Consider the following 17,016-nt stretch of genomic DNA (forward strand, 5'->3'; position numbering starts at 1 on the left):
CAATGAACGAGACTTCAGTGAAGTGTATGAGGACAGTGACGGGAAGATGAAACCCCACTGCAGAGTACAAGGGCAGTAATCTGTAGGTGAGACCATAGTAAAGCACAAGAGGATAGTGATGTGCAATGCTTGAAATTCGAGTGAAGTGAATGAGAGCAGTGACATGCAATGTATGGGACGCCAGTGACATGTATGAGGCCAGTGATAGAACATGAGACTCCTCTTAACCTGTATGAGGGCAGTGATGTTCAGGTGACAGGCTAGTGGAGCACTGGCAAAGCTGGTAGGTCTGTCTTTGCTATAGCACATGAACAACTCGCAGCATGCATACTCTATTGCACAGGCAATCTTCTGAGCACACGCGTGCTAAGAGACAAGTTACATCCTTTGCTCAATTAGAGCCAGCTGCAGGTGAGGCCCAGTGGCATTTATTTTTTTGGGGACCGGTACTTATTATTTCTCATCAAACTTTGAACCCGAGTGGGAGATAAAAACACAAAAAAGGAGAAAAGAAAGAGAAAGATCGAAAAATAGTGACCACAGTAGAAACCATGGATAGAAAAGGACATAAAGGAGTGAGATGGTGGTGGATGAAAGCAGCATGAGGTGGAATCAAGACTATACAGCCTTAGTATTCTGTACCTCGGTCATTTGAGAGCACCAGCTGTATGCTTCGGAGCAATACTTTGGGTTCAAGCACACTTTCTTTTACAAATAAAGCTCTGCCTACATCTAGGTATAAATACACAAAAGGCAACTTACAAGTAACACGTCTACACAAAAAGAAGGTACATGTACAAATAGACAGACAAACACATCTTTATTAACCTACACAAGTAAGAGCACACACTTTGACAAGTGTATGAGTGTGTGTGTGTGTGTGTGTGTGTGTGGAGGGGTGTGTATGTTCAGTGAACAAAACAAAAAGGTCCCTGTGATGTTATAGTTAGGTATGGTAATAATATCCAACTTTAAATTTTAAAAAACCCTAGAAAGTCACTGAAAAAACTCAGGTTAAACTGATGTTATAGTTGGGCCTTGTAACAATATACAAAATATTGTTTTAGAACAAAAAAAACTGAAATTCATCAGTTACAACATATTGAGCTATCTATAACTCACACCCATGCCATGCACTACAATAATCTCACATATTACATCACTCATCACCTTAAATTACATTATCGATTAGATCACCAATGACATCATTTATGATATTTTTGAAGACCTCATACAATCACTGTCACACCGTCCAATAGGGTTTTAGCTTTTAAATAATTCTACACATGTGGACGATTTTCTATTCACCTGAATAGGATTGCCCACTTAAATACTTCACATGATCTGCAATTTTGAGTGAAGAGGTTGCCAAGTGTACATGTACCACTTTAAAGACACTTTCTTTCCCGTCCTATGGACCACAGTACTTCGTTTAGTAAGATGCACTGCACAAGTTCCTGTGATGTGTCCAGTGGCAAACAACTTTAGAGTGCACAGTGGCATTCAATTTTAGAACACAATTTGTGAATAACAGGGTTTTTTCCTTTTAAAACGATATTGTTATATGTTTACAAGGCCTAATTATAACATTACTCTAACCTTTATTTGTTTCAGTGAATTTCTAGGCTTTTTTTTAAAAGTAAAGCTAGATATTAACATTATACCCAACTATAATGTCACTTTAACCATTGTTTTTTTCAGTGAATTTCTAAAATTTATTTTATCATAAAGAAAGATCTCTTTACTATAACCAACTATAACATTGCTTTAACCTTGTTTTTTTTGTCAGCAGATTTCTGGATTTGTCACCCAACACCCTCGCCGGGCACACCTTTTGATGGTGTGCAGCAGAGGGTTGGATACAGGTCCTGGTCTGAAGCCTTCCGCTGCTCCCAACCACCCCATGGGTAGTCAACACTCCACCGTGCACAGCCAAGCTCCCGTGGACCGCCAACTGGACACAGAACCCAACCCCACATTTTCCATTGCTTAAATTTATTTTATTTTTAAACATGGTAGGGATTGAGTCAAGTCTAGAGGATGAATACTGACAGAAATCTGTAAAAGATTTTGATGTTCGTCTCTTACACCAAAATTGGCCGCTATCCTTATGCAGTGGTGTGCATTTTTCCACATGCCTGCAAAAAAGGAGAAAATGTCCTCTTAAATTGGGCTGCAGATGGGGATTTCAAATACTCTGAAAGCTTCATTTGAAATGGTGGAAGGATAGGCTCCGAAAACAGGTTGCTTTAGTGGGCTGTCAAGTGCCTGCCAGATACGTAACATTATTAATGTGTTAATTGCACAACTATGATAGATGGCTTATCAGAAGTACCATATATTCTGGCTGAGTTTTTAAATAAAATTAAACAGTCTAGGATGGGTAAAATAGCCACCTTTGTTATATTGCGGCGAGGCAGTAATTTCAATGACAGATGGTCTGAATCAAGGTTTACATCTGTGATGTTAATGGATATATAACTTCTACAAGGGGACAATTCAAAATGTGCCACATTTTGGGTTGTCAGCTAGGGGGTCAGCATTTTCTCCACCGAAATAGCTGCCTCCATCCAACATGAACCATCCATATCTGTCACACCTTCAATTCACACATTGCAGTATTATATGCCATGCCCTAGAGCGCAGAAAAAGTGGCTGATGGGTGGTTAAGGTTTGACAGGGGTGGCAAATCTACATTCTGACAATTCAGCCTCCATGATATGATGAGTAATGCGTTGGCAGCAAATAAGCAATGTAAGTTTAAGACCCTAGCAATGTGCCAAATCTTATTCTCCACATTTAGTCCTTTTCATGTGATACAATTTCAATAACTTACTTAAAAGTCAGAATATCCCCAAAATATGGACACAAGACATTGGAGTACCTATCCACAATAAACCTTGCCTACTACATCCATATATACATGTTTAATGTACACTCCAAGATTGTTGGTAGGTTTTAATATAAAAACTGCAGCAGTGAGTACATGAGAGGAATGAGACGGCCAAATTGCAAGGGCCTTTCAAAGAGAAAGCTGGGATGCTACAACATGGTTGCTTCTTATAGTTGTTGGTGGACAAATAATGTGCAAGGGATCTTTAGCACTGGCTTTTAAAGATCTTCAGACAGGCATTGACTACAATGACTACACCCTCTATAGAGTGACCTGAGAAAACATGAATAGTTCAGTGTCTTAGTCTGACAGGGAAAGGTTAGGATAGGGCTTGCACAACTCAACCAGGCTACAGCCTATTGAAGAAAAAAAGGCAATCCTAGATTCTAATAATGTTTGGAAACAAATGTTTTTGCTGAGACAAGACTATAGCATATGAAGGTTAGTTTGGACCAACTCTCAGGCTCAGATAGAGAGGAGGTCTGCCCAACTATCCTGAGAAAAATGTGTCTGGCCCTATAGGGAGCAGGTGCAGACAGGATTAGGACGGTTCACTGACTTAATATCGAAATCATAAATATTGTGCTACCAAAACGTGTCAAAAATATCGATCACAAAAAAAAGTTTTTAGATCCATATAAAGTTAAGTTAAAAAATATTGAAAAAAAATATTGTTTTATACTAATATTGAAACAATATATACAAAATGTTTTTTTTTTACTATATATATATATATATATATATATATTAAAAAATGCGCACTTCCCCGTAATCCAAAGGAAGCGCTTTTCAGGTCGAAACGCGTGCCTTTTTGAAATGATTACACGGGACCCGGACCCGTGACACCGCACCCGCCCCACTTGGTGGATGTGGCCGGATTTCTTTACGGGAAAATTTATATATATATATATATATATATATATATCAACGCTCCAACTTCCTCCTGTCGCAAAGGAAATAGGCACTCACGGGAGACGCTTGGAAAAGATTTTATTCCGGTATAGCAAACAGGCGCGTTTCGGCGAATTGCCTTCCTCGGTGTTTGCTCGCACACTGGGAGGTCGCCATTTTAAATGCATGCATGAGCCATCATAGCGATAAGTCAACATAGAAAGCGGACTTGCACATTCAACAAATATATCGTCCGCCATTGCTAAATTTGCAAAAGTAACTTGTTCAGATAGTGAATATATGGCAAATCACAATTTCATCATCCTTAATGCCAATCTGAATTATAAACAGAACTGAAAACAAGTTATATCCTATGTACGCATTTGCACGCACTATGGCTATTCAACCAAATTCACGCCATGTATTGGCTGTGGCATTCAGGTAACATCGATAAAAGCGGATTAGTAGATTGCTCAGAAAAAAACGCCTAAATAAACAAACAAACAAATCTGCAGTTGTGGATCATTCCTTCGAACATGTTCATATTACATGACGGTACCTCACAACTTGAATACTCTGGGTCTGAGTTCCATATGGATAATAACCACTAGGGCCACCCACGCATTCTATCAAATGCGTAGCTTTTTAATATGCACCACAATTTAGCCATATATTGGCTTACAGCATTGCCCCTACACTGAATTAGTGTGTATTTATAGACCTACTTTCTATCAAATTGTCAATATCTTCATCCCGCCGTGTATCGGCTTTCATGTACCATCCTTAATACATACTCATCTAATAAAACACAACTGCTAAAAATTCTTCTCATAATCTTGTAACGATGCAATTATTGAGTTTGTTAGTCGGAGACAACTCTACTTACAATTGATCTTCTAATGGCAAATAGTACAGATGCTACTGTTAAATCTCCACTCATGCATTATGTTTAATTCATTGCTTTCCTCATGTACCCAGGTGTGATGCCAGTTCCTCCCCACTGTTTAAGCCTTTGGGAAATTTGGTTTGGCAACCGACTATGTACCGTGATTCTAATCTACGTAACTTTCTCAGTCTATCCCCTCCTCTTACATTATCCGGTGCGAGATCCAAACCATAAAATCGTAATAGATTTCGATTACTAGAATGTTTCTCGGCGTAGTGTCTTGCTACAGGATATGCCGTGTCTCTATTGATAATTGCCCTTTGGTGTTCCAATACCCTAATCTTCAATGGGTGTATGGTACTACCTATGTACCATAAGTCACAGGGACATATTAAGCAGTACACTACATAGGGGGTGCTGCAGGTAATGAATTTGTTGATGGTTCTTGTTACCTGTGTTCCTGGTAAATCAAGCGAGAGAACTCTTCTACTATTGGAGCACGCTTTGCACTTTCCACAGGGAAAGAAACCTCTCATATCCTTGAGGGTTCTCACCCCAAGGGATTCTTTCTCAAAATGACTGCGTACTAATTGATCTCTAAGAGATCTGGCCTTTCTGAATGTGACTTGTGGATATGCTGGAATGTCCTCATTTAATACCGAATCAGTTTGCAAAATGTGCCAGTTTTTTCTCAACATGCGTTTCAAATGATTCGCTTCTGCTGAGTAGGTAGTTATCATCCTAAATTTACCTTGATGGGTAGTCTCTAACTCATTTACTGACATCTTCTTACTGACCAACAAAGACTATAGGTCTTCCGGGAGGGTGGGCTGTATCCTTGTGTATCTTCGGGATGTGGTAAAACGTTGCTATCACCGGATGAACATTTATTTCTGAGGTGCCCTAACCCGGAAGACCTATACGGGGAACTCTTGCGTCTAAAACGCAACAGCTCACGCCCGTGTGATTTAAAAGTGTCAGCACAAGAATGCATACAGAGGTTTGCCTTAAGGGGTTACAATCCCACATTATTACATAACACACTGAATAAGGTGAAAGGCATTCCCAGAAAGAATTTGTTGGTCAGTAAGAAGATGTCAGTAAATGAGTTAGAGACTACCCATCAAGGTAAATTTAGGATGATAACTACCTACTCAGCAGAAGCGAATAATAATAGATAACTATAACTCGCGCGCCCGCCCGCAATCCACTGCTGAAGACGTCACATATTACATCACTCATGACATGGTCAGTGACATCACTCATGACATCACTCATGACATCATCCTTGTGATAGAGTGGCGGTCGCGCGAGTTATAGTTATCTGAACTAACTATAACGGGGGAATTTCATTGTTTTTTTACGAGTGAAATATCCACCTAACTATAACATGTGTGAAACCTATGGTTTTTTAAGTGAATTTGCAAGGTTTTTTAAATGCTAATTCCTAACTATAACGTGTATGAAACCTATCGTTTTTTCAGTGAATTTGTATGGTTTTTTAAATGCTAAGTTATGTATGTATTATTATTTTTTTTATATATTTATTTTACAATAAACTACATATTACATTTTTATTTATTTATTTATGTATTTATTTTTTGGTTTTTCACCGTGCGCGCACGGTGCGCGCACCCCCGCGATTTTTTAAGAAAAGAAGTTAAATTTTTTTTTTCTGCCTTCGGGGTCCTTCAGGGACCCCCTAACAAAGGCTAGGGGGTCAGGAACTCTCTACCCTGCCCCCTTTTCACGTTCGCCACCTTCCTTTTTCACTCTCGCACTGAAAACAAACAAAATGGCGGCCGACACTTCCTGATTTCGACCGATTCGAACGTTGACTAACATGTAACCACCAATCAGAATTACGCTCGCGCACGTTAGGGTGCTCGCACGGTGCTCGCACGGTGCGCGCACGGTGCTCGCACGGTGCGCGCACGGTGCGCGCACGGTGCGCGCACGGTACGCGCTTATAGATATGTATATGCATTTAAATGCTATTTTCTCAGGAACTACTGAACAGATTGACACCAGACCTGCAAAAGGCACTTCCCTGACCCGAGGACTACCTCTCTGCCAAATTTCAAGTAATTCTGTTCAGCCGTTCGGGCTGTACCTTCGACTAAAGGTCCTATGGGAAAATGCATGGGGAAAACGCGTTTTGGGACCCCCCTTTTTTCTCGGCCCCCACTCACGAATCGCCCCGAGACTTTCAGGGTAGGAGCTGAGCGGAGCGCCCCATTAGTTTTGAAAATTTCGCGAGGATTCGTCAACCGGCGCCAAAGTTATTCAAAATAGAATTTTCAGATTTCCTATGGAAACACGGTCCTAACTATAACTATCTACTGGCGACCGCCAGTAGATAATATAGATGTAGATATAGATATGGATATATATAAAATATTAAATATTCTAATTTGGGTACTGTCACGAATCCGATGATGAACTGCGGACTTTGTTGCCCTTTGACACTGACAAAACGCTCATAAACGCCATCTCGCCCTCTACCCAAGCAGGGCTGGAGCCCTTTAAGAAAATCCCTTAAGAGGAATCCCCAGGGGCGTGGCCCATGACGCTGTCGGAAGCCGGCCTATCAGAGGAACAGGCGGGCGACACAAAAAGGCCGGATTTCGTACCAAAGACGGAAGCTGTATTCCCCGGAGGAGGAGAATTCGTGGCATGGAAGAGGGCAGAAGCGGAATACCCCACGGGACGAGCAGACCGGCTGCAGAGGAAGAGGCCAAGCCGAGAGGTGCTGCTGCCGACGAAAACATCAAGCCAGGAGGCCAACCGGACCACGTTTCGCCCAGCCACCCCTCAGGAGAGGGGTGGCTTGCCAAGGTATGGGCGAAAGTCCAGGGGTTCACGGGACACGGGAGGGGGAAGGGTGTTGTTTAGAGGGAGGTCACGTCGGGATCCACTTGGTGCTGGGTTAGAGGTGACCTATTCCCTCACTCCTCTTCCCTTGCTATAGGAAATATGCCCTGCCTAAACACTGATTCCGGTATTATCTTTCCTTTCCATACACTGCCAATACCGACTCCTGGGAACGAGATAAAGGAGGGACTAGACCCCAAGTCCAGGACAAGCCCAGGTGAAGACAAAACTACTCCAACCGGGAAGCCTGTCTTATGCCCAAACAGACGTTTGACTTTTCTTTTTTGTTTCTGTCACAAATAAATATCCTGAAAAGACGACCACCCCTCCTGACATTCCTTTTGCTTTGGCTACCTTCGGCCTGGTACCGATTCCCAGTTGTGACAGGTACATTGATATAATGTTAAAGAAATATGTTTAAATAATATTTAAAAATATATATATATATATATAAACATATACTTAAACACACACACATATATATATCCTGGTGTGCCGCTCCTTGTTTTCTCCAGTCGGTGGATATATATATATATATTTTTTTTGGGGGTGGGCGTGGGGAATTAATAAGGCTGAGACGTAACTGCTCCTTGGATGACTTTCAGGAAGAAAGCAGAAAAGCGCTAAATAGATTTTCTAAAAGAGGATACAGAAAGGGAACTTTGATCAACGCCAGCCAAAAGATAAAACCGGTAGAGAGGAAAAATCTCTTATCAGATACTGAAGGTAAAGAAGTCTCTATGCTTGAGCCCTCAGGCCCAGTGAGAATGATAAAATCACAAAGAAAAAAGATCTGATCACAGGTTTCTATCCCTGCATGAGTTGAAAAGCATGCAGGAATAGTAGCAAGGTCAAGGTCAAGCAATTTGCAATATCAGGGAGGACGAAGATGCTTAAGATACGCAGATACGCAAAAAAATAAAAAAAAAAAAAAAAAAAAAAAAGATACGCAGACTGATGAACTGTAATTCTGACCATACAGTTTACTGTCTAGTATGTCCATGCAACAGGAGATATGTGGAAAGTACGATTCATTCCACAAAAAAAAGAGTTCTCGAGCACATGCGTGCAATCAAGAATCATGATGTAACATATCCTGTTGCATGACATTTTGAAGAGAAACATAATTCAAATGCCAACCTGTTGAAATTCTTCTGTTTAGACCAAATCTCCAAAAAGAAAGAGGGGTGATAGAATCAAAGAATTAAGAAAACTTGAATCCCGCTATATCATCGAGTTGCAAACAAAGGCCCCACGGGGACGGAATAATGAGGAAGAACTCTGGGTTCACATAGAATAAATAAAAACAAGTAAACAGAGTAGCAATTTATGAACTCCTTTTGAACTAATGACAATTATGATGCATTAAAGCCCATTCAGGGCATAATTATTTGCAGATAATGTTTGTTGGCATATAATTGAGAGGAAAAATTAAGGCTGGTATCTGACAGGACAAAAAAAGCCCATTCAGGGCAAGATTGATGACCTGTCATGTGTCTTATTTATGAATTGACACTGATTAATATGCCTGATAATGAATTGCATAGATATACATATAAATGCTCGTTCAACTGCATATTTTGCAGAAAGTGATAAATAATGAGTGATTAATAATATTCTCTCTCTTGCATATAATGCCATAGCCATACATTTGAATGAATTTAGACATTCCATCATGGCTGCCAAACGAACGGATGATTTATTATGATTGTCCCTTCTTTATGTTGATGACTGATGAACTGCAAGTCCTCTCTCGTGCTCTATGGTTTAGTTAAGATGTGTTTTTTATAAATTACGATACTGTTGGACATGAAAATGTGACATTGAGGAAGGCGTGCAGCCGAAACGCGTCTGTCCATTTGAATTTGTGTGACAAATAAATTTTCAAACTTACATTGCCAGTGTGCACCTCGTTTCATGACTTGGAGGAAGGGAAGGTCACATGTTGGAATATATATATATATATATATATATATATATAAACACACACACACACACATATATATATATATATATATATATATATATATATATATGTACAATAGCAAATAAACTGGAAAATCTTTACAAACACTGCCAATTTAGTTTTACATAAAAACCAAAAAATCTTAAAGATAACATGCATTTCTATATCAAATTAAATACACAAATACATAATAATTCATGATAATAATAATATATCTTTAAACAATATTAACAAAACCATTAAGTTTTAGAAATAATAAATATACTATTCCCACTCCAGTCGGTGCAACACTAGGGAAAAGCGTTAATACTGCAGGGGTTCAAATTTACAATTTGCACTTCAGTCTGTGCAACAGTAGGGTAAGCGTTGAACTCAGAAGGGGTACAATGTACTATTTACACTCCAGTCGGTGCAACAGTAGGGAAAGCGTTGGACTCAGGAGGGGTGAAATTTACTATTCCCACTTCAGTCAATGCAACAGTAGGGAAAGCGTTGGGCTCAGGGGGGGTACAATGTACTAGTCCCACTCCAGTCTGTGCAGCAGTAGGGAAAGTACTTCACTTCAAACACATACTTTGGTCCTGATTACAGGAACGTCTTAAGGATTTTGGGGGCCCTGGGCCAAATGTATTTGGGGGGCCCTGTTCGGAACAGGTTTAATTTTATGGTCCAGTTTCAGCTCTTTGATGCCCTTTTCGATCAGGTCACTGACCATGCACAGGCACACTCGTCCAAATTCAAAATGTATTTACATTTAATAATCAGGGATAGTGACGAGTGTTTTCAATATTGTTACACAGCAGCAGCTCACTCATATTACTGCAAATAATCTCTGTGACACCCTCCCATTTCTCATATGTGAAGTCCTGTTTTGATCTAAAAAACACAATATTTGTCTGCAAAATGTCTGTAATAGACTCCCACACATCACCCACATTAAAAATAAATGAAAGGAAAACACTATTTACAACAATCTGTTTAAGAATGTTTCAAAGTCATCAGGGCAAGACTCTCTGCAGAACAGAGCTGGTCCTATCACAGGCCCCCTGAAAGGCTGGGGCCCTGGGCCAGAGTCCACTTTGCCCATGCCTTAAAACGTCTCTGCCTGATTACGATGTCGGGCGGACCGTTGCGGAATGAAAACTCTGGTCGGCGGCTCCGACCTCATCATTTGCATGCGACCGCACTCAGTGCAGTCAGAAACTTCAATTTTTCTATGGGAGCTTGTGCGTGGGCGGAAAATGCCCGAAGCATAAGCGCCCGTAGAAAAAGGGATGTTTCCAAACACCTCACGGTGCCTGCCACATGGTGCAGGGATGTTGGGCCAAATGCAACGGGCCAGGGTGGAAGGGAGCCCTGCTAGGGGCTCCTTAAGTCAGTTTCCGACAGCTATTACATGCCGGAAAGGTCAACATGGATTGGCTGTCGGAAACCAACATCATAATCACGACAGCGGAAACGGAGTCCTTAAGGGATTTTGAGTTCTTTCCGACTGGCCGACGGGCTCCATGAGCCTGTCAGAACCAAGTCAGAATCCCCGGCCAGTTTAGACTCCGACCATCATCATCATAATACGGCGGTCGGACTTTAAACCTACAATGTCGTTTGGAAAGCACCGACTATGGTAATCAGGCCCTATATTTTAACAATTGTATCAATTGAAAAACTATATAAACTATTAAGATGTTTTTATATATATATATATATATATTCACTGAAAAAACCATAGGTTTCACACACGTTATAGTTAGGAATTAGCATTTAAAAAACCTTGCAAATTCACTTAACTCACGCGACCGCAATCCTCTGCTGATGACGTCAGATATTATATCACTGTATTTAGACACTTATTTACCCATGTCTTCTTCCATTACTTTTTGGCTATACATATATTACAAATATTTTTTTTTCAGAAAGACACATATGTCATCAGTGATGTAATATCTGACGTCATCAGCAGAGGATTGCGGTCGCGTGAGTTATAGTTGCCTGCACTAACTATAACGGGGGAATTTCAATGGTTTTTCACGAGTGAAATGTCCAGCTAACTATAACATGTGTGAAACCTATGGTTTTTTAAGTGAATTTGCAAGGTTTTTTAAATGCTAATTCCTAACTATAAAGTGTGTGAAACTTATGTTTTTTTCAGTGAATTTGTACGGTTTTTTAAATGCTAAGTTATGTTTTTACTTTTTTTTTTTTTAAGGTTTTTCAACGTGTGTGAAACTTATGGTTTTTTCAGTGAATTTGTACGGTTTTTTAAATGCTAAGTTATGGTTTTACTTTTTTTTTTTTAAGGTTTTTCACCGTGCGTGTGGGCACTCGGTGCGCTTCGCGCACCGAGCGCCCATGTAGCGCAATTCGCGGAATTGTTCCGTTTATACCGTACGCGCACGCTATGCGTACTCCGCGATTTTTCGTAAAAAAATTTAAATACATTTTGGCCCTTAGGGGTCCTTCTGGGACGCCCTGACAAAGGCTAGGGGGTCAGGAACTGTCCACCCTGCCCCCTTTTCACGTTCTCCACCTTTGTTTTTTATCCCCTCACACTGCGAGAGACAAAATGGCAGCCGACACTTCCTGCTTTTGACCGATTCGAATGTTTACTAAGATCTAACAACCAATCAGAATCGCGCTCGCGCACGGCAGCGTGCGCGTACGGTAAGTTTTACCGTATGCGCACGGAGCGCGCCTATAGATATATATATATATGCTTTTAAATGCTATTTTCTCAGGAAATACCGAACAGATTTACACCAGACCTGCAAAAGGCACATCCCTGACCTGAGGACTACCTCTCTGCCAAATTTCAAGAAATTCTGTTCAGCCGTTTGGGCTGTAGCTTGGACTAAAGGTCCTATGGAAAAATGCATGGGGAAAACGCGTTTTGGGACCTTCCCTTTTTCTCAGCCCCCACTTGACGAATCCCCCCGAGACTTTCAGGGAAGGAGCGGAGCGAAGCGCCCCACCTATTTTGAAAATTTCGCGAGGATTCGTCAATCGGCGCCAAAGTTATTCCAAATAGAATGTTGTGGATTTCCTATGGAAACACGGTCCTAACTATAACTATCTACTGGCGACCGCCAGTAGATAATATATATATATATATATATACACACACACATATACACACACACTTAAAAAATAATTAAACAATTCACATAATTATATTTTTTCAATCATTAATATCAAATAAAAATATGCTATTAATTGATTACTTAATTAACGTCCCACACTACGCTCCCACTTACCTAGCAGCCCAAATGAAAATGTTTATTAAAATAAAAAAGTATAACACAATTAACATATTAAGTAATAAATAAAATAATTATTAATAAATGAATAATTAATTGCTAATTAATTTTTACTTAAATAACTTCCCACCAGATCACCCTAAAACACAATACACACGTAATATATAACATTAAATATATATATTTATTAAATAATTTACATAATTATAAATAAATTACAGATTTTAATTAAAATTAATAATGACTTACAATGTAATATTAACTTAAATACCTTCCCACATTATGCCCCTACAAACCAACAACAAGCACTCAAAAGATGACTTAAAAAGTATATTAATTACACAATTTACATCATTATCGAATAAATGAATATTACCTAATTATTAATATATTAATAATGAATTAACTTCCCACCCTAAACCCCTACACACCCAACAATCTGCATCTAAAATATAACTCAAAAAATATAATTACACAATATGCATGATAAATTATCAATTAACTAATAAATGAAAAAATAATTATTCATTAATTACGTAATTAACTTCCCATCCATTACCCCTACAAACCCAACAACTTGCACATAAAATATAACTTACAAAAATTATAATGACACAATTTATATAATTAGCAATTAAATAATTATTGATAAATTAATAAATAGTTAATAATAAATCATTGCTCAATTAACTTCCCACTCTGTATCCCTACAAACTCAACAACCTAAAATATAACTAAGAATAGTAATATTTTGACAATTTACATAATTATCAATTGAATAATTAATATTAATTAAAGTTAATTATTTATTAATTATGATTATTTAACTTCCCACCATGTTCCCCTACAAACATCAAAACTCCGCTACAACACTATAAATTAGTATTAACAATGACATTAAAATCAAAAATAACATAAAATTACAAACTATAGTGAAAAACATTAACAATTGTACACACAACATATAACATATAAAATATAATATTATTTAAAACACAAAGATAATTAAAAAACGATAGTTTTTACAAATAAATTATTGTAAACAATATTAATAATGATATTATTGAAAACTATACTACTTACCTTTAAAAAAATCAATATTTTTGTCAACGAAATTTCTGCATCACGATATTTCTGTGACACAATATTAAAAACTCGATATTAGTACCACTCAATATTTATTTTGCCCAAATACCATTACGCTGTTCAGCAACTGTCTCAGAGGTTTTTAATGCTGCATTGCACATTTGTAGGTTGCTTTTGCTGACAGTTTTTGCTTTCTTTTGTCAAATACCAATAGTGAATAATATAAGACATAGCTTTGGATCAGCCCCTTACTCATGACTGGATGGCTTTCTTATCTATCTCACTTCGCTGCTGCTGATTTAGTGGCTTTTCACCCTGTTCCTGTGTTTGTCCCACCCAGTACCGGTTTGGCCTCAAAATATTTTGATTGAATGAGTCTATCCTTCATGTGTGTACACCGATGGGTAATCTTAATAGAATTGGGATGGGTGCATTTGCTATAGTGTTTTGCCTCATGGATGGGGAAGAGATGGGGTAATCCCTTTAATCTCCTGCACCCTTAGCGGCATTCTGTGCCGCCAAAGAGGTGAAAAAATGAAGGGCCTTATTATGAGTTAGGCGGTCCTCATATGAGACCACCACCGCTGCGCTCACAAGAGGATTGGCAAGCCCATTGTGCACCTGCCCGCCGGGTTAATACAGCGGTGGTATGTTAGGCTCAAAGGAGAGCCTATACCACATACCGCCACAGTGAGATAGCCTGCTGCACGTTTGTGCACTGTGTGGCATGCACCATGTCAATTGTAGGGGGGCTCAACATGTGCCCTCCGGGACCAACATCCATAAGCAGTTTTGCTCAGGCCCTGTTGGGGGTCGCCTCCTGGACTTTCTGCCAACTATTTCATGGCAGTGTCACCGCCATAAAAAGACTTGCGGAAGGACAAGTCGTAATATGGATGGCAGTACCGGGATCAGCACCGCCTCCATTCCGCCCCACTTTCAACACCAGTGGCACCGCAGAATCCAGGATCCTGGCGGTGCCGGTGGTGTTATAGCTGGCTGCTGGAGGTCCAACCACAGCACTCCTCATACAACAGGAGGAGTGTGGTGGTCAGACCGCCACCAAGACTACGGCGGTCCTAGTACCGCCGTATTCGTAATAAGCTCCTCAAAGTCTAGGGAAAAACCCATGCACACAGTTACTGAGCATACTTCTCTTTTCATTTATGCATTTTTCATGCACAGCATTAGACCATGGACAAATCAGATCAGCCCTGATTTATATACATGGATGAAATATGTTGTCTTTAGGATGTAGGAACCACTATAGTTCCTACCACATTAGACACTTACTTTTTAAGCTTATAAAGGTTCTTTGGAGGGTACCCATAGGTAATGCTCTGGTCCAAATATTAATAAGACATTTGATATATCGAGCTCCCAAATACTGGTTAGCCTCAATAAATCTCATACAGTTCTATCTAGGGAGATAATTCTATGATGAAGCATGCCACAAAAGTGGGTTAAGATTTTCTTCTAAAAAAGCAGCTCAGGGCCTAATTATGAGTACAGCGGTCTACTGGTGGTGGCGGTCCGACCATCACCAAACAGACGGTTTGCCCGCAGTATTAAGAGTGTGGCGTTGGACCCCCACAAGACTGCCGGCTCCACCGAGATCAAGGATCCCGCTGGACTGGTGGTCTGCAACCAGCACAAATATGCTGGCGGTGTCGCTGCCGGCACCACCAAGCATATTAAGAGTTGCCTTTTCACCACCTTTTTCATGGCAGTGAGGCCGCCACCAAAAGGGTGGCAGAGAGGCAACTAAGGGTGCTCTAACAGGGCCCCCTGCCGGTTTTGGGCCTGGGGGTACATGTGGAGAAGCATAGGTTGTGCCCCCCTGTAATTGCACCCCGTTATGCGCGATGTAGCATGCATACCACAATGTGCAGAAATGTGCTGCAGGTGCTGTCACAGCTGCAACTGCATGTTAGGCTCGCCTATGAGCTTAACAGCCCACCGCCATAAGACCGCCGCAGCACTGCCTTCCCGTCATGGATTACAGTTGGAATCTGGCAGGTGGCCACACCACAGCTGTGGTGGTCCTCGAGCGGATGGAGCGATGGCGGTGCCGCAGGACGACCACCAAAGCCGTAATAAGACCCTTATTACGAGTGTGGCGGTCCATAGGATCGCTGTACCCGAGGTGAAGTTCCGACGACCGCCACGCTGTGGGATCGCCTGCAGTATTATGACTGCAGCAGTTGGTCCAACCAACCAACTGCGGCATTCCGCCAGGATCAAGGATCCCACTGGGCCGGCGGTCCTTCATCGGCAGGAATATGCTAAAGCATATTCCAAGTTGCCATTTCACCACACTTTTCATGGCGGTGAACCCGCCATAAAAATGGTGGCGATATGGCAACAACTGACAGATTTGGTCGTGGGGGTGCATGCAGGGGGCACTTGTAGTACCCCCCCCCCTGGAGTTGCTCCCTCCCTTCATGCTGTAGGAGACTAGGATCTGCTTCCTATAGTTACCCCCACGTTTTGCTGATGTTTCACTGTTTCCGACTTAGATTGACTGGGATCCTGCTATCCATGACCCTAGTCTAGCTGCTTTCTCCTCTAAATTGAATGCATGTACTTTAGGTACACTCCAGATTGGATTCTGGGGTACCCCTATCAGTCCCTAGTATATCTTATACTATGTACCCAGGGCATAGGTACCCCAGAGGGATCTCAGGGGCTGCAGCATGTATTATGCCACCCAAGGGAAACCATTCAAAATGACACCACAGGTCTGCTACAGCAGCCTGTGTAAGGTGGTGCATGTACCCCTTACTTAGATATAGGTTCACTATATTTACTCCATATCACTGCACATATAAACCTATCAGTCACTCCTATGGCAGGCCTTATCAATCCTGAAGGCAGGGTGCTGGGTTTTATGTGAGAGGGTGCACCTGCATGAGCAGAACCCCTCTGCAGCCTTCGGAACCTATATTCCGGGGTTGTTTGTGATGCAGCCAAACATATATACCTAAGTGCATTATAACCTCGCGGTAAATGCTAACTTTAAAACGGCTGCATGGAAACATGTTGTGTTTGGTGTCAAACACCTTCGAATCATACATTCCCGCCAGTAACTGGCGGGGAGGTATGATTCCACCCTCCTAGAGGGAGAAATATGACAACACCAGTACACCCGGTACCACTTTCTCGA

General features: G+C 40.8%; 1 protein-coding gene across 4 annotated transcripts in view; it reads right to left on the reverse strand.

Moving 5' to 3' along the window:
• Positions 1-17,016, reverse strand: part of LOC146789441 (ATP-binding cassette sub-family B member 5-like) — a 1,226,636-nt gene that overhangs the window by 602,359 nt on the left and 607,261 nt on the right. The window lies entirely within an intron of this gene.

This window comes from Triturus cristatus, chromosome 10 (assembly GCF_964204655.1).
Source record: "Triturus cristatus chromosome 10, aTriCri1.1, whole genome shotgun sequence".
In the NCBI taxonomy this organism is placed as follows: domain Eukaryota; kingdom Metazoa; phylum Chordata; class Amphibia; order Caudata; family Salamandridae; genus Triturus; species Triturus cristatus.